This window comes from Eurosta solidaginis, chromosome 3 (genome assembly GCF_040869045.1).
Source record: "Eurosta solidaginis isolate ZX-2024a chromosome 3, ASM4086904v1, whole genome shotgun sequence".
In the NCBI taxonomy this organism is placed as follows: Eukaryota; Metazoa; Arthropoda; class Insecta; order Diptera; family Tephritidae; genus Eurosta; species Eurosta solidaginis.
The window spans coordinates 203,942,704-203,960,667 of record NC_090321.1 but is presented as its reverse complement, the minus strand read 5'-3'; the positions used below and the strand labels follow the sequence as shown (position 1 = coordinate 203,960,667).

The 17,964-nt window shown below is 36.5% G+C and overlaps 1 protein-coding gene and 1 non-coding gene across 5 annotated transcripts in view; one reads left to right on the top strand and one right to left on the bottom strand.

The window, feature by feature from the left end:
• Positions 1 to 17,964, top strand: part of wde (windei) — a 56,382-nt gene that overhangs the window by 20,710 nt on the left and 17,708 nt on the right. The gene's annotated exons all lie outside the window — the stretch shown is intronic.
• LOC137247332 (small nucleolar RNA U3) lies at positions 6,044 to 6,126 on the bottom strand. Its single transcript, XR_010951805.1, has one exon. It is a non-coding gene; the product is annotated as a small nucleolar RNA U3 (small nucleolar RNA).

Below are 17,964 nucleotides of genomic sequence, written 5' to 3'. Positions count from 1 at the left end.
TTGTTTTTGTTCCTGCCCTTCTCTATCCATTCCATTCTCCTTCCTTCTTCTAATTCTTGTCCCTGGTGTCTCCCTCTCCAAAAATTGCTTGCATCGTTGAATTAAACTTTTGTTACCATATTTTTTATCCTGACTGTACATATTTTGTACATGCAACGAGTGTTGTATCGTGGCACTGTTTTATTTTGCGCTCTTCAGAGTTTTGTAGTTTTTTTGATTTAAAGATTTTTTTGGTTCTATAAGGTCTTCCTTCCCTTGTTAGTTTTTATTCAATTACAATCAAGGGATCAGTCACTTTACGAGTAGGGAATTCACCATGTGGAATGAGCATTTTCGCTTGTATAACCTCATGGATACTTCCTTGCAAGCGAATTCATGCCATGATATATGTATAGGTACATAGATTATTGGTGTTCAAAGTTCTGTAGGTATTTTAACCTTTATACTTTTTTACATAGCTTTGGTGTGTATCAGGTGTTAGGAAGTCGTTATATAATTGCAACCGGTTTGGTGGGATCGGATCTGAAGGAATCTAAGAAAAACATTTTTTTGTCGTTTTATCAAAGGAAAGAATTTCATTATCGCAAACAATTTTTGCAAAAAGATAAACTTAAATTACTATTCTTCCTTAAATTAAACGTTTTACGCAAAAAGTATTACCCAATCGATTTTACAAAATCCAACATCTTGTTGGTATACACATTTCAGTTTATTACCCATTTGGCTCTCATATACACTGCATCAGCGAAACCCCCTCTCTATCTGGGAACCATTTGCCACATCACCATTCTATGCATTTATACAACCAGATGTACATGTTTATGTACATATATATATATACACATATATGTATACATCTGTAGCAACTACGTTTTAGTTATCTTTTATGAGTTTGCTCTCTTTCTCTCTCTCTGTGAGTGCTCATTGTTTCTTTCTGATATCTTTTTTACCTCCGATGTTATAAATTTTTTACGCCATATTGTTTTTCTTTAAATGTGGAACTAAAACTTTTCTATAGTTTGTATGACTTTATAGATTGATTGAATGGTTAAAAAAGATGCTTCCTGAAGTCATTTATTTAATATACATTCAGGCTATCGGCTCCTGCTTTAGTTATGCATTTCATTTAATAAGACCGGTTCGCTGTGAATTTTGTTGGGTTTTGTTAGTTGTTTGGATGCTTCCTTGTAATTTTATACCTAATGTAGTATTATATATAAAATCTGTATAAAGCTATTAGTTTTGCCCTCCTCTCCAAGTGACCTTTATTTCCGACCTCTCCCTTTTGTTTACTTATACAACTCATAGCCGCTCATATGTTCGTATTCTTTTTTTCATTCGACACTTTGTTTAAGTTAACTCGCTGTTCGTGTATGTATCTGTTACATATAAATGTGTGTTCATGTGCTTGTTACGTGACTTTATATCTCGTGATTTTATTTCGTTTTTGCCTATATGATTCCATAAACTTTTCTATAGTTTAAATAAAAAACTTAAAGCCAATTTTAGAGAACGTCTCAATCATTTTAGGCTCTTACTTATCTGCATATTAAGGCGTTGTCTTGCACACTTTCGCTGCTGTGGTTATCATTCTCTATACTCGCATTTTCTTTTGTCCCCTCTTAAGAAATTAACAAAAAAAAAAAAGTATATCAAACTCTAGGATCTGAAGGGATTAAAAAATTCTTGTCCTAAACTTTGTCGAAATTTCCATATCCACTTTATAGCTTGATTGCATGTGGAATGTATGTGGATGATATGTGGACTGTTAGTTGCTTGCATGCTGTTATGTCTGTGTATTTTATATATACATACATAAATATATACAGTTGCTGACTCTGCATGTACAAAATATAGGCGCATATAGATTTGTGCACAAGCGCTAAGTACAATCTCTTGCTAAGGAAGAAACATATATTGTTGTTGTTCTGTTAAGCGTCACTTGTTTATGGGGCTTGTGAAATTCTAATAAGAATGGCTTGGGATGCTCCTAATTTTTCTCGGAGTGGTTTGGAGGCTTTTGATTTAAATGGCTAACCTACATTCCACAGTTCTATCGATTTCTGATTTTCATGTCGAGTTAACTAACGCTAAATACTGTCTAGTTAAACTCTATTTACCAATCATAGGCTGTCTAGCGTGCTTTAAGTAGTAAAAATTTAATTAAATGTAAAAAATAAAAATTCATATACATATGTAAACTGTGGAATGCAAGTTAACTAGCAATCGTGAGAACGACCCTAAGAGTAACTTTGACTACGACAACTACTAAAGCGAGGAGAAGTTAAAAAAAGCCGTTAATGTCAATTTAACAGCTATATGGACCAGTTATATCTACATACATATGTACATACACATGTATAAAGTTATTAGCATTTAAGTATGTATGTGGGTACCAACTAGATGCAACGTTCTTTTGTTTTTTGAGGTTAAACTCGACACGAACACTTTTTAGAAGCTTATATGAACCCAATTCATTCAAAACTATAAAAATAAACACATTTTTTAATTTTAATTTAAGAAAAAGTTTGCTGTTCATGTAAAAGCTTTAAATTTGTTATAACTTTTAAGCCAAAAAGCTTTTAACTTGCAGTTAGTTGTATGGCATCTGAATAAGTATTAAGTATGTATGTACGTATATAAGTGTATTTAAGGTAGATTTGTATAAGGCTAGGTGCCAAATATTTACTTCGAAATATTAAATTGAAAGGTTATTGAAACAATTTTTTATAAAAAGTTCAAAATAATCAAAAAAGAAGTCGTCTCTCAATGAACAACCGTTTTCAATCGTTTCTTCCAACAAATCCGTTTTCGGGGCAGCAGCAACAAAAAGTAATAAAACCAATAAAATATAAGTGAAACATGGTGTAGAGGAAGGAAAATTACACTAAAACAAAAACTTGTCGAAATCTAGTTTAACAAAACTATCAAATAAATATTTGCAACCAATCAAAGAATGAAAATAAAACCAACAAAAAATTTAAATGGAGTGAGTATTTGTAAACAAATTATTTTGTGCGTATTTAACAGAAAATATAAAGAAACAAATCTGGAAATATCTAAATACAAATCACACTTTGAGCGAAATTTGAAAGACCTAGAAAAAATATGAATGAAAAAGTTAAAAGAAGTTGAAAAAAATCTGAAAAAAAAAATTAAAAAAAGTTAAAAAAAGAAAATACAAACAATTGAAAGAAAGTGAAAAAAAAACGATTTAGTCAAATTTTCATTGCGAATTCTCATAACAAATAAAAAAAAAAAATAAAAAAAAATAAAAAAAAAATTAAAAAAAAATAAAAAATAAAAATAAATAAAAAAATTAAAGAGAAGACTTAAAAACTAAGAAAACCAAAATATAAATTTGTCTTTAATTAAAAGTTTTTTTCTTCACATCATTAAATAAAAAAAAAAAAAAATGTGTGAATTAAAATAAAAAATAACAATTACAGAAAGTGTAACTGAAGAATGTTAAAAAACATTTTTTTTTTAATAAAAGTCTTAAACAAAGTTTGTTCGTCGGTAATAACAACAGCTAAAATAAAAAAAGAATAATCCGTAAATTATGGTACAACAGTTCGCGAAAGGAAGGTAGGTAGGTTGAACTGGCCGGTCCATGAGGACCTCACATAGACTGATTGAGTCCGTAGTGTTACCAGAAGTTTGTTTTAACGACCAAACTGAAAAACCCTATCAAAAACCAGGACCTATGTTATAAAATAACTCCGTCCTCTTGGCAAATACTAGAAGCTTCCTAGGACTTAAGCCACTTGCTGCTTCTAGATCTGACAGCTGTATCACTCCTAATAGCTGGAGTCTTAGCCTGGCAAGTGCAGGGCACGAGCACAGAACGTGCTCGATCGTTTCCTCCTCCAACCCGCACTTCCTACACTTGCTATCACTGACCAAGCCTAATTTAAAGGCATGTGACGCCAGAAGGCAGTGTCCAGTCAGAATACCCGTCATGAGTCTACAGTCCTCTCTTTTTAATGATAGAAGCAACTGTGTTAGTCTAAGGTTGTAAGACCTACACATAATCTTCGACACTTTACAGCCCCGCGCTTGAACCCACGCCTTTTCTGCTTGGTCGATCATGTGCACCTCTCGCCTTCGCTTAATCTCGCCCAATCTAATTGGGACGTCTACGGAGCAAGCTTCAAGGGATGCGCCCTTTTTAGCTAATTCGTCCGCTTTTTAATTCCCATCTATTCCCATATGCCCTGGGACCCAATATAGATGTATGCTTCTCCCTGTCCCGATTCTCTCCAGAGACTGCTTACGCGAAAGGAAAGGTTTAAAAAAAATTTAAAACAAAAAGTTTAAGAATTAAAAAAAATGTAAAGTTTAAAAAAAATGTAAGAAATGTGAAACAAGAAACTAAAAACTTTTATTTATAAAGTAAGTTTTAGAATAAAGATGAAATATTAGAACCAACAAAAAAGTGTATTAAAAAATGTGAACTAAAAACATTTAATAAATGAAAAATATATATAATAATATATATAATAAAATTTAAAAAATAAATAAAATTGAGGAATTGAAAAAAAAATTTATTTGAAATTGTTTTCGATATTTCGACTTCAATCTGAAGTCATTTTCAAGATTGCATCGAAATGCCTGATCGACACATCAATCTTGAAAATGAATTCAGATTGAAGTCGAAATATGGACCAAATAAATGTGTGAATACTTACACAGTGTTTTATTTAAAGCAAGGCCTCCAGCTCACAAAACCCTACATTTTTTAAATAAACAAGGCCATCAAAAATCAAAAATTATGAAATTGTTTTCAAAAAAATCCAAAGACAAAGTTTCTACTAAGTGGCTAACGTCTCCGGTTGTTTTTCTTTGTCGGCAATAATAAACAACAGAAACAATAAACAAATAAAAAACGGTTTCGGGCAAAACAGTAGATACCAAGAGACATAAAAGTTAAAGTTATTAAAAAAAATATATATAAAAAATGGTAAATGGGAAATAATAAATTAAGAAAATTGAAAAAAAGTGAAACAAATTTTTAAATGAAAATTTTTCTAACTATAAATAACTTCAAAAAAATGAACAAAGTGTAAATGTAGGATCTAAACAAATCAGTGTACAAATTTGCGCATGAATAGTTAGTCTTATAAAAAAAATAAGAAAATAATCTTTAAACCAATGGTAGTTGAAAAAATTGAAAAAATGATTGAGAAATGATAAACAAAAATCCTAAAATAAGTTTAAATTGCAAAAAATTTAACGGCAGTATTTTGGATTTTTTTCATCCGTAATATCGGGAATTAATAACACCACAAAAAAAAATCCAGTCCGGAAATCACTGCAAAAATTGGCGCCTCAGAAAAACAACAAAAAACGTAATAAGTTAAAAAAAATTCTAATTAAGAAAAAAATAAAAAGCTGAAAATTTAAGTAAACGATAAAATACCAAGGATTAAAAAAATAGGGCGGAGAATGTAAACAAAATTGAAAAAAACTGAAGCAAAAAAGGCAAAAAACTAAAAAAGGTATGACGTGGCGGAATGCGTTCGTTACACTTCAATCGTAGGAGTGCTGGTTCAAATCCTAATCCCGGGAGAAAAGGCATTGAAGAGATTAACAAGGTATAATGGAAACAGCTGGCGCTTTGTCCGTCCTGATGTCACTTTGTTTAAATTTTTCCCAAATTATTAAATAAATTAAATCTAAAAAATTGTTTCAAATAAATGTTTTCACTTAGTCTATTAATTCATACTAAAAAAAAATTAATTCAACAAAAATTTCGGGTATTTATTATAGTAAAAAGCAGTTTGTGGCGAATGAACGACACTACACTGGTCCCTCTTATTAATCTACTCTCTTTGCTAGGAGCAACTTTCGATTACCGAATTACAGATGTCGTTGTACAACCGAAGTCTCGAAATTAATTCGTTAAAACCGAAGTCTCGAAATTAATTCACTAAAACAATATATTTTGGGCAAAACGAAGTTTGCCGGGGCCAGCTTGTAAATAATAAAAAAGAACGAATTTAGAAAATTCAAAGTGAACTAAAAAAGTGAATAATTTTAGTTTAACTTAAATTTACATATTTCATTTTGTAATGAAAGTAAATGAAGACTGACTACAGAAATGATCCTGTGAAGTGTAGTCAATGTTTCCAAAAGTGGGATGCGCTTGCCAATGAGTACGGTGAACCAATTCTAATAAATGATAACACTTTGGCACCGCAATATATTAGCTAAAGTAGATGCAGTGAAAAGGGAACATTTTCTGTTAAAAGCTAAGCTAGCGAAGTAAGACGAACTTACCCCGTCCTCGAACATAATCTTTGTGAGCTTAATTATTTTAGAGATGAATTTAGCATATATGCGATCAGCAATTTGTTTCGCCTAAGAGAACTATTGAAACTAAATTATGAACCTCATCTTGAGCAGCCAGATAATCGCTGTCCAATTTGCAACTCAGGAAACGAAGAAAACGTTTTACACTTTCTGGGTAGTTGTCCCGTACTTATGCAATATAGAATATTATTTTTAAAAAGAAGTGTATTAACACACCAAGAGATTAATGAATACCTAAATGTTAAAAACTGGATCACATTGAATCAGTACATTTAATCAGCGTTAAAATATAGGAAGCAAATTTTAGAAGAGGAATTTTGAAACTTATATTTAAGAAATATCTTATATATATAAAAAGAAGTGTACATTTTGATTGTCACTCCATAACTCGAGAACGGATAGAAAGATTGCCATGAAATTTTTAGGAAAGATACAGGAAGGAGAGATGATGGTTAGTTGATTTTGAAATCCCAAATCGGTTTAGACATTCTTGAGTTATGATTTTTTTTATAGATATATAAAAATGAATGCCCGTTTGTGTGAGGCTTATAGAATCAAAAACTATCCGGTCGATTTTGTTCAAACTTTCACATAAGTTGCGTATACCTCACGCGGTGGATTGCACATAGGTTTGGTTGCGATCTACGCACAGGGTCTCGAGATATAGGCCAAAACGTGGACCCAGGTACCACTATAATGTGTTTATAGAATATGGATATCGAATGAAAGCTGTTGATGAGTGCTTTAGTAGAGGGTAATTTTCATACCCTTTGGGTGACTAGGGTCTCGAGATATAGGCCAAAACGTGGACACGAGTACCTCTAGAATGTGTTTATAGAATATGGATGTAAGATGAAAGCTGTTGATGAGTGCTTTAGTAGAGGGTAAATTTCATACCCCTGGGTGACTAGGGTCTCGAGATATAGGCCAAAACGTGGGCCCGTGAACGCCTAGATAGTGTTTTTACATTATGGGTATCAAATTGAAGCTGTTGATGAGTGCTTTAGTACAGGGTAGTTTTCATACCTATTGGTGACTAGGGTAACACTAGGATGTGTTTTTACATTATGGGTTACATAGAGTTTCGAGATATAGGCCAAAAAGTGGACCTAAATACACCTAGAATATGTTTTTACATTATGGGTATCAAATTGAAGCTGTTGATGTATGCTTTAGTACAGAGTAAGTTTTACACCACTGTGTGATTAGGGTCTCGAGATATAGGCCGAAACATGGACCCGGATACACCTAGAATGTGTTTTTACATTACGGGTATAAAATTGAGACGGTTGATGTGTGCTTTAGTACAGAGTAAGTTTTACACCGCTGGGTGACTAGGGTCTCGAGATATAGGCCAAAACATGGACCCGAATACGCCTAGAATGTGTGTGTATTATGGATATCAAATGAAAGCTGTTGCTGAGAGCTTTAAAGTAATTTTCATTGTGATATTCGATTAACGCCCCGATTCTAGTGTGGTAACAACATTCTTCACCACGGTAACGAAATCATGTGGAAACTTCTACACCCTTTTAGTATTCTATCCGCGAAAGTAGCCGGATAATTTTTTACCCAGAAAAGTAGGTGGTTACATCGAAATAACCACACAACAGCTGTTGTTTAGAAAAAGGCAAAACTGAAAAAAAAGAATTGTAAGCGCAAATAAGTAAAGATAATAGTAAAAAAGTGTTGCCTCTTGCTATATATCATATATTTGTTTACATTATGTACTTTCACAGAATAAATTACAATATAGCTATATAAAATCTTATGCATGCATGTACGTATATACACATCGTCTCGTTTATTCGTTGCCTCGTATCTACGAGTGACACATTTTCGGTAAAGCCATGGCGGAACCATACAAGGTGGCAGCATGGTGACATACCTACAAACATAAATAAAAATTCCATGTACTTTGTTTTTGTAAATTCGATGGACGAATGTCAAAATCGTACTGCGCCGGATGTTGATTTATCAAATCAAATAAAAAAGTTTATATTCAGCTGTGGCATGCTGCCACTTTGTATCGTTCCACCATGGGTAAAGCGAAGACAACCAACTTTTAAATTTCACCACAGACATTTGGTGATTTTTTCGATGATGACAGCGTTACCACTTTGGCCAGAATCGCGAATAAAAGAACTGGTAACGATTTTCGGTTACATAATGTTCTGGGTACTATTTTACCGGTAACGCTCAGAATCGGCCCGTTAGTCGCATCAACCTGGCAAAACTGATAAGTATGCATGCAAAGCCGAAATATATACATGAATTAATAATACCCACATACCTATTTACATGCGTCCTATTCGATTTGCCTGAAATTAGGTATATAAATTTGCTTATATTAGTATTTACGATGCTTTTTTCCGGGAAGTAGACCAGAGACGGAATGGGACTGGGATTAGGACTAGGACTGGGACAGACTGGGACTGAGACTCGGAATGGGACTGGAACAAAATAGGTCTGGCAATAAGAGATGAAGAAGAATTAGAAAAACTTTAGAGAAGAGAAAAGAGAGGAGTCTGAGAAAGAGATAGAATGAGACCAAGATGGAGATCGATGAAGCGAAAAATAGGGAGGGCGGAGTGAATACAAAGATAAGGAAAAAGTGTAGAGGGGGAGGGCAGGGTTAGACGGAAAAAGCTTATTAAAATGTATGCATATAGACCAAATTTAGGGCAGAACAACGTCTGCCGGGTCTGCTAGTTTTATTATATAATGTACAGAAAAACTTACTACAAGTACTTATAAACTGACGGCACTACGCCAAAGTTTAGTTATAAAATAAAATTTTATATTGTAATCAACTTTGTAAAAAGATTCTGTTTAATAAAACAAACTACTACTACTACTACTTTACATATTTCCATTAAAATTGTAAAAACTAAAGAAATGTATAACCGCAACACTAAAAATTTGCTTGAAATATTTTAAATATCAGGCCTAAAGTTCAATATTGTAAACAAAATAATTAGATTGTTAATTGAACAGAACTTACAGTTTTCTTCAAGAAATTATGATTAAAGGAAGTTATAACAAGTAAGGACGGAACTATCCTCGGCTATGCCCAAGACTTCATACCTTCCATGAATGGGGCTGAACAGTAATCTTATCCAATTCGTAATATCCAAATAATCGGCTGTATAAGATATGAAATATATATTGAACAGATTTACATACCGATAAGCGATTTTTAAGATAAATAAAAAATAACAAGTAAGGAAGGTTAAGTTCGGGTGTAACCGAACATTACATACTCAGTTGAGAGCTATGGTGACAACATAAGGGAAAATAACCATGTAGGAAAATGAACCGAGGGTAACCCTGGAATGTGTTTGTATAACATGTGTATCAAATGAAAGGCATTAAAGAGTATTTTATGACGGAGTGGGCCATAGTTCTATAGGTGGACGCCATTTAGGGATATCGCCATAAAGGTGGATCAGGGTTGACTCTAGAATTTGTCTGTACGATATGGGTATCAAATGAAAGGTGTTAATGAGTATTTTAAAAGGGAGTAATCTTTAGTTCCATAGGTGGACGCCGTTTCGAGAAATCGCCATAAAGGTGGACCAGGGGTGACCCTAGAATTTGTTTGTACGATATGGGTATCAAATTAAAAGTATTAATGAGGGTTTTAAAAGGGAGTGGTGGTAGTTGTACAGGTGGTCGCCTTTTCGAGATATCGCCATAAAGGTGGACCAGGGGTGACTCTAGAACCTGTTTGTACGATATTAGTATCAAATTAAAGGTATTAATGAAAGTTTTAAAAGGGAGTGGTGGTAGTTGTATATGTGAAGGCGTTTTTCAGATATCGACCAAAATGTGGACCAGGATGACCCAGGACATCCGCTAATTTATTTATGTATGTAATACCTGCCAAGATTTCAAGGGTTTTTTATTTCGCCCTGCAGAACTTTTTCATTTTCTTCTACTTAATATGGTATGTGTCACAACCATTTTACAGAGTTTTTCTAAAGTTATATTTCGCGTCAATAAACCAATCCAATTACCATGTTTCATCTCTTTTTTCGTATTTGGTATAGAATTATGGCATTTTTCGTAATTTTCGATATCGAAAAAGTGGGCGTGGTCATAGTCGGATTTCGTTCATTTTTTATACCAAGATAAAGTGAGTTCAGATAAGTACGTGAACTAAGTTCAGTAAAGATATCTCGATTTTTGCTCAAGTTATCGTGTTAACCGCCATGCGGAAGGACAGACGGACGACTGTGTATAAAAACTGGGCGTGGCTTCAGCCGACTTTGCCCATTTTCACATAAAATAGCGTCATAAAATCTATGCCCCTATCAAATTTCAAAAGGATTGGTAAATTTTTGTTCGACTTATGGCATTAAAAGTATCCTAGACAAATTAACTGAAAAAGGGCGGAGCTACGCCCATTTTGAAATTTTCTTTTATTTTTGTATTTTGTTGCACCATATCATTACTGGAGTTGAATTTTGACATATTTTACTTATATACTGTAAAGATATTAAATTTTTTGTAAAAATTTTACTTTAAAAAAAATTTTTTTTTAAAACTGGGCGTGGTCCTTCTCCGTTTTTGCTAATTTTTATTAAGCGTACATATAGTAATAGGAGTAACGTTCCTGCCCAATTTCATCATAATATCTTCAACGACTGCCAAATTACAGCTTGCAAAAGGTTTAAATTACCTTCTTTTAAAAGTGGGCGGTGCCACGCCCATTGTCCAAAATTTTATTAATTTTCTATTCTGCGTCATAAGTTCAACGCACATACCACGTTTCATCGCTTTACCTGTCTTTGGTAATGAATTATTGCACTTTTTCGGTTTTTCGAAATTTTCGATATCGAAAAAGTGGGCGTGGTTATAGTCCGATATCGTTCATTTTAAATTGCGATCTGAGATGAATGCTCAGGAATCTACATACCAAATTTCATCAAGATATCTCAAAATTTACTCAAGTTATCGTGTTAACGGACGGACGGACGGACATGGCTCAATCAAATTTTTTTTCGATCCTGATGATTTTGATATATGGAAGTCTATATCTATCTCGATTCCTTTATACCTGTACAACCAACCGTTATCCAATCAAACTTAATATACTCTGTGAGCTCTGCTCAACTGAGTATAAAAATAGCTAGGTAGTTTGTGTGAGGATTCAAAGCTTCAAATGACAGTTTATATGGGGTATATAATATATATACCACCGATTTCTATGATTTTTTCAGGCAACAATATATGCTATATATGTAAGCATTTGATGAAGCTTCGGTTGTAAGGGGATATATGCTATATATACGACCGATTTCGTCGAATTTTTCAGAGAACAATATCTGCTATATACGAATGCATATGGTGAAATTTGAAGGTTCTAACTGTTAAAATGGGGCAGTGATTACGAAAAGTTTCTTTTCTGAACAATCTGTTGTATGAGATATATACTATATATACCACCGATCTATACAATTTTTTCAGACAACAATGAAAGCTCTATACGTGAGCATTCGGTGAAATTTGAAGCCTCTAGCTTTTAAAATGGGCCAGTAATTACGAAAAGCTTATCTGAACAATCGGTTGTGGGGGATATGTGCTATACATACGACCGATCTCATCCACTTTCTCAGACAATATGTGCAATATAAGAAAGTATATGGTGAAGTTTGAAGCTTCAATCTGATAAATTGAACAAGATATGACAAAAATGCTCAAAAATCGGTTGTAATGGGTATATATGCTATAGTAGTCCGATCCGGCCGGTTCCGATACCAATCGGACATCTAAATATAACGCGCACAAAATTTTTATCAATATATGTATCTCAAAAATTGAGGGACTATATTGCATGCAAACATACAGACGGACAGACGGACATGGCTAAATCAACTCTGTTCTTCATCCTGATCATTTCGGTATTGTTATTGATAGGTCTATCTCTTTTCCTTTAAGGACTTACAATTTTGAGATTCGTGAAATTAATATACCATTTCATTTTCATGAAAGGTATAAAAATACAATATTAACTAAATACAAAAGAAGTACAATAATTAAATGGCAGGAGAAGAATAAGACTCCTCTGTATGCATGCAGTCTTTTCTAGGTCTACGCTAAGCAAAAATACAGTATATCTACACCGTTATTATGCTTCCCATAGTCGGATTGCGTTGCAGGCATTGGAATCTATACCGAAAAAATCTGATATAATTAGGTGGGAAATTACTTGCAACATCATATGGCATCTACTTGCTCCGTCCACTGACGTAGCCATATCGAACGGAGTACAATCGTTGAAGAGATGACTGAAAATGTCCTGCAAAAAAAAAAAAAAATGCAAATACCATTTTCATTTAGTGAACAAGCCAATAGATACCGGCTATGATTGCGAGGTCTCAAGTTACCTACATAACCAAGTTTAAGTAGAATAGAAAAGCGTTTTCTTCGTGAACTGAGCTAAAAGCTATAGCGAAGGCTATGCCAGATCGAAGTCGTGCTATTCGTTGCGATACGCATTCACTTTGACAATTCATATGAAATATGCATACTTGTACAAAACACGTCGAAAGGACGCAAGCGCATTATTGGAAACTATTTTCGCTGTCAAATAGGGGCCAGAGCGTCCGCATCCACTGTTACCTTTGATGATGTAGCTAGTTGACCCATGGAAAACTGCATGGACCGTCTCATCTTTATGTGGAAAAGAGGTGTAGAGATAATTGAATTCTCATTTTCAAAACGAAATTATTAATTAGTTCCGAAAAAAATGTACATAGATACCCATAATATTTATTAGGACCGCAGTTTGATGAGAGGCTTAAGGGTATGGCAAACTTGGCATATTCATATCCATATAAAACAGCTGGGAGGGGGAGCCGTGTGTAGAAGTCCACGAAAGTGGGAAAGCTTCTGACCGCCAATCACCTGGGAATGGCCAGTGCGATTCTTTTGCATGCGGTTCAAGCAGCTCACTACTTCCGGTCGCTTGCGGCCAAGTATCCTCTGGGTAGCCACTAAACATCCGTTTAGTGGTGAGCTAATGTGAGACGGCGACAATCTGGCTAGGTCACTCTGACATAATCGGTTTGAGAGCTAGCCGGGGGATCTTCCATCGGCAGCGTCTGTTCACTTTGGTCTGGGAGCAAGCGGCTCGCTATATAAACGTGAAAGTAATATTTTCACCCCAGCTGAGCGGGTTGTGCGCTGGGCTTGGGACCCGCCACGTCAAACCATACTCCAATGAAAAGCAACAACAAGCCTCGGATAAAAAGAACACTCTCTATTGATGACGACCATGGCAAACGTTTGAAGGACAATGAATTGAGGGCATCCACCTGGAATGTCCGCTCCCTGAATGGGATTGGTGCAGATGCCCGGCTGGTGGATGTCCTCAGCAAAGCAAAATCTGACATCACCGCCAATCAAGAAATGCGTTGTACGAAGCAAGGAAGAAAGAAGATTAAAAATTGTGACATCTATTGGAGTGGCCATACAAATAACCGCAATTTCGGCGTCGGATTCGTGGTGGGAGAGAGACTTTGTCGCAAAAGTATTGACGTTCACGCCTGTGGTCTCGCCGCTATTCGCATAAAAGCAAAATTTTTTAATATATCATTCATCTGCGCCCATGCGCAGACAGAGGAGAAAGACGATGAGGTGAAAGACGCTTTTTACGAACAATTAGAACACACATACGAGCGCTGCCTCCGCCATGATATCAAAGTCGTGCTTGGCGACTTTAACGACAGGGTGGGAAAAGAAGTTGTTTTTGGCCCTTCAGTCGGAAAGTTCAGCTTACACAATGAAACTTCTCCAAATGGTTGAGGCTGACTGACTTTGCCGGTGCTCGAAACTTGGTCATATCCAGCACGAGGTTCATGCATAAAAATATACATCAACCTACATGGCTTTCCCCTGATCGAAATACAATCAGATCGATCACGTTGTAATAGACGGACGGCATGCCTCTAATGTTTTAGATGTGGGCACGATCCGAGGACTTAACATCTACTCGGACCATTATCTCGTCGCAGCCAAAATACGCACCCGCCTCAGCGCGGCTAAAACCAAGGAACAAAAAACACAAGGAAAGCTAGACGTCGAAAGGCTGCAATCGCAACAGACTGCCAACGATTTCGCAACTCGACTTTCACACCTGCTCTCTGAGAGCAAAATTCAGCCTGAAGGAATACAGGAGCAGTGGAGCATATCTCCAAAACACTTCGTACTGCCGCCGAGGAAAAAATTGGTTACCGGCGGCCACGGAAAAACAACTAGTACGATGAAGAAAGCCGCGTTGCAACCGAAAGAAAAGACGGTGCCTTTTCAGGAAGAAAAAAGCAGAGGCAGAACGGCGTGAGTGCGAGGAGCTTGAGCTACTAGCGACCAGGAATAACGCCCGAAAATTTTACCATAAAATTCGGCGACAGACTGAAGGTTTTAAGACCGGGGCAAACTCCTGAAAGAACGAAAACGGCCTTGTAACTGATGTCCAGAGAGTACTTAGATCAAGGAGGGAACACTTCTCTGCTCTGCTAAATGGAGACAATGATTTACCACACAGAGATGATGATGGAATAAATTTCACCCCACCTGATTATGACGAAGTAAGAAAAGCAATACTTACTTACTTACTTAATTGGCGTCTGCGTATAGCTCGTACAGCTCATCATTAAATCTTCTTCGGTACTCGCCATCGCCATGATTTTCGTTAGCCGAGAGAGGACTTTACTTTTCAATTGCCTACCTAGTCCAAAGTAGCATTTATTGGCAAGATTGATTCTTCGCTGGATTTCAGTGCTGATGTTGTTGCTAGCGTTGATGCTGGTCCCCAAATAAACGAAGTCTTACTATTTCGAAATTATGGCTGCCAACAGTAGCGTGGTTGCCAAGGCGCGTATGCGCTGACTCTTTGCTCGATGACAGCAGGTACTTCGTTTTGTCCTCATTCACCATCAAACCCAACTTTACCGCTTTTTTTCCAGTTTGGAGTAAGCAGAACTAACAGCGCGGGTGTTTAAGCCGATGATATCACCAGCATACGCCAGTAATTGCACGCTTTTATAGAATATTATTCCAGAGCGGTTAAGTTCTGCAGCTAGTATAATTTTCTCCAGCATCAAATTAAAGAAATCGCACGATAGGGGGTCACCCTGTCTGAAACCTCGTTTAGTTTCGAGCGGCTCGGAGAGGTCCTTCCCAATTCTAACTAAGCTGATGGTGTTGCTCAACGTCATTTTGCACAGCCGTATAAGTTTTGCGGGGAAACCACATTCAGACATAGCGGCATATAGGCAGCTCCTTTTCGTGCTGTCGAAGGCGGCTTTAAAGTCGACGAAGGGGTGATGTGTGTCGATTCTCTTTTCACGGTTTTTTTCCAAGATTTGGCGCATTGTGAAAATCTGGTCGATGGTAGATTTACCAGGTCTGAAGCCGCACTGATAAGGTCCAATCAGCCGGTTCACGGTGGGCTTCAATCTTTCGCACAATACACTTGAAAGGACCTTGGAACAAAAACAATAACCAGATTGAAAAACAACAAGGCCGCGGACGCTGATGGAATGCCTGCGGAGCTATTCAAATACGGCGGCGAGGAGTTGGTAAGGGGCATGTATCAGCTTCTTCGCAAAATATGGGCGGACGAGTGCATGCCCGACGATTGGAATCATAAGTGTTCTTTGTCCAGTCCACAAGAAGGGGGATACTGCAAACTTCACCAAGTATCGCGGAATCAGCCTTCTTAATATCGCATATAAGGTCCTGTCAAGTGTATTGTGCGAAAGATTGGAGTCCACCGTGAATCAACTGATTGGACCCTATCAGTGCGGCTTCAGACCTGGTAAATCTACCATCGAGCAGATTTTCACAATGCGCCAAATCTTGAGAAAAAAAAAACCGCGAAAAAATAATCGACACACATCACCTCTTCGTCGATTTTAAAGCCACCTTCGACAGCTGTAAAGGAGCTGCCTATATGCCCCTATGTCTGAATTTGGTTTCCCCGCAGAACTTATACGGCTGTGCAAAATGACGTTGAGCAACACTATCAGCTCAGTCAGAATTGGGAAGGACCTCTTCGAGCCGTTCGAAACTAAATGAGGTTTCAGACAGGGTGACCCCCTATCGTGCGATTTCTTTAATTTGATGCTGGAGAAAATTATACTAGCTGTAGAACTTAACCGCTCTGGAATAATATTCTATAAAAGTGTGCAATTACTGGCGTATGCTGGTGACATTGATATCATCGGCCTAAACACCCGAGCTGTTAGTTCTGCTTACTCCAAACTGAAAAAAAGCGGTAAACATGGGTTTGATGGTGAATGAGGACAAAACGAAGTACCTGCTGTCATCGAGCAAAAAGTCAGCGCATATGCGCCTTGGTAACCACGCTACTGTTGGCAGCCATAATTTCGAAATAGTAAAAGACTTCGTTTATTTGGGAACCAGCATCAAGACTTCAAAATCAGCTCTGAAATCCGGCGAAGAATCACTCTTGCCAATAAATGCTACTTTGAACTAGGTAGGCAATTGAAAAGTAAAGTCCTCTCTCGGCAAACGAAAATCATACTCTACAAGTCACTTATCGTACCCGTCCTGATATATGGTTTAAATGGTTAAGCGCCAATTAAGTAAGTAAGTACCATGCCATAGTCAACCTTATGCGGCAGTTACCCACGAACGTACGTAGAAAAAACGTGTCAGCTGACACGACCTATCTTATGAGTGTGCAATGTAAACGAAAACTTACCGACGTGCAACGCCCGTACGTACGTAGCCCGGAACGTAGAAATCAAAACAATTTTGATTTTTTCCGTAAGAACGTGTCAGCTGATCGCTCTCTCACTAGACAGAGTTGCCTAGTAAACTTTTGTGCGCTAATTTTTGACCGTTTGCAATTTTATGCAAAAACGCCTAATTAAAGTTTGAAAAATTGTGGAAATAATTCGAAATAATTATGTAAAAGTGCTGATTATAAATATTTAATCTATTTATACTTATTTAATATGTATTCCGGCCTTTTACAATATCAAAAATTAAATTGGAAAAAGTTGATGTTTCCATAAGCATACATGCAAAATGGTCAATGGCAACAGTGCTTATCTGTAAACAATACACACACAAATATGTTATGTACATGTACACAGACGCACACATTGATTCCTACGGGCTTGAGAGTTCGGTCAAACGTGCTTCGTACGACAAACGTCCTTACGTAAGGCACACGTCGGTGGGTAACTGCCGCATTAATTGAGTGTGATTTTTGTTCGTCGAGAGTGGACTTCACTTTTCATTTGATACGTCGAAACTTCCGATTGATCGATTCCGATTCTGATAAATTTGTATGTTCCGGTATATACTTTCTTCCATTATTTTCATAGTAATTTTTCGTTGGATATTTACGAGAGCATACATAGGTCAATGTCAGGAGGCCCGTTGTAACACTACAAGGACACCTTTCGTCTTCAAACCATATCTAGTAACTGATTATTTGATGTCGCAATCCACGACCTGGCGTAGATTATCCAGAAAGTGAGCTCCTTGGCACCGCTGTCTGGCACCACTAGGCGCCAGAGAGTTGCATTTTAGATGATGCACCTTTTCATACTCTTCGTCATTTTTACAATTCTACAGCCTTGTACTCCAACTAGGGTGGACATTTTA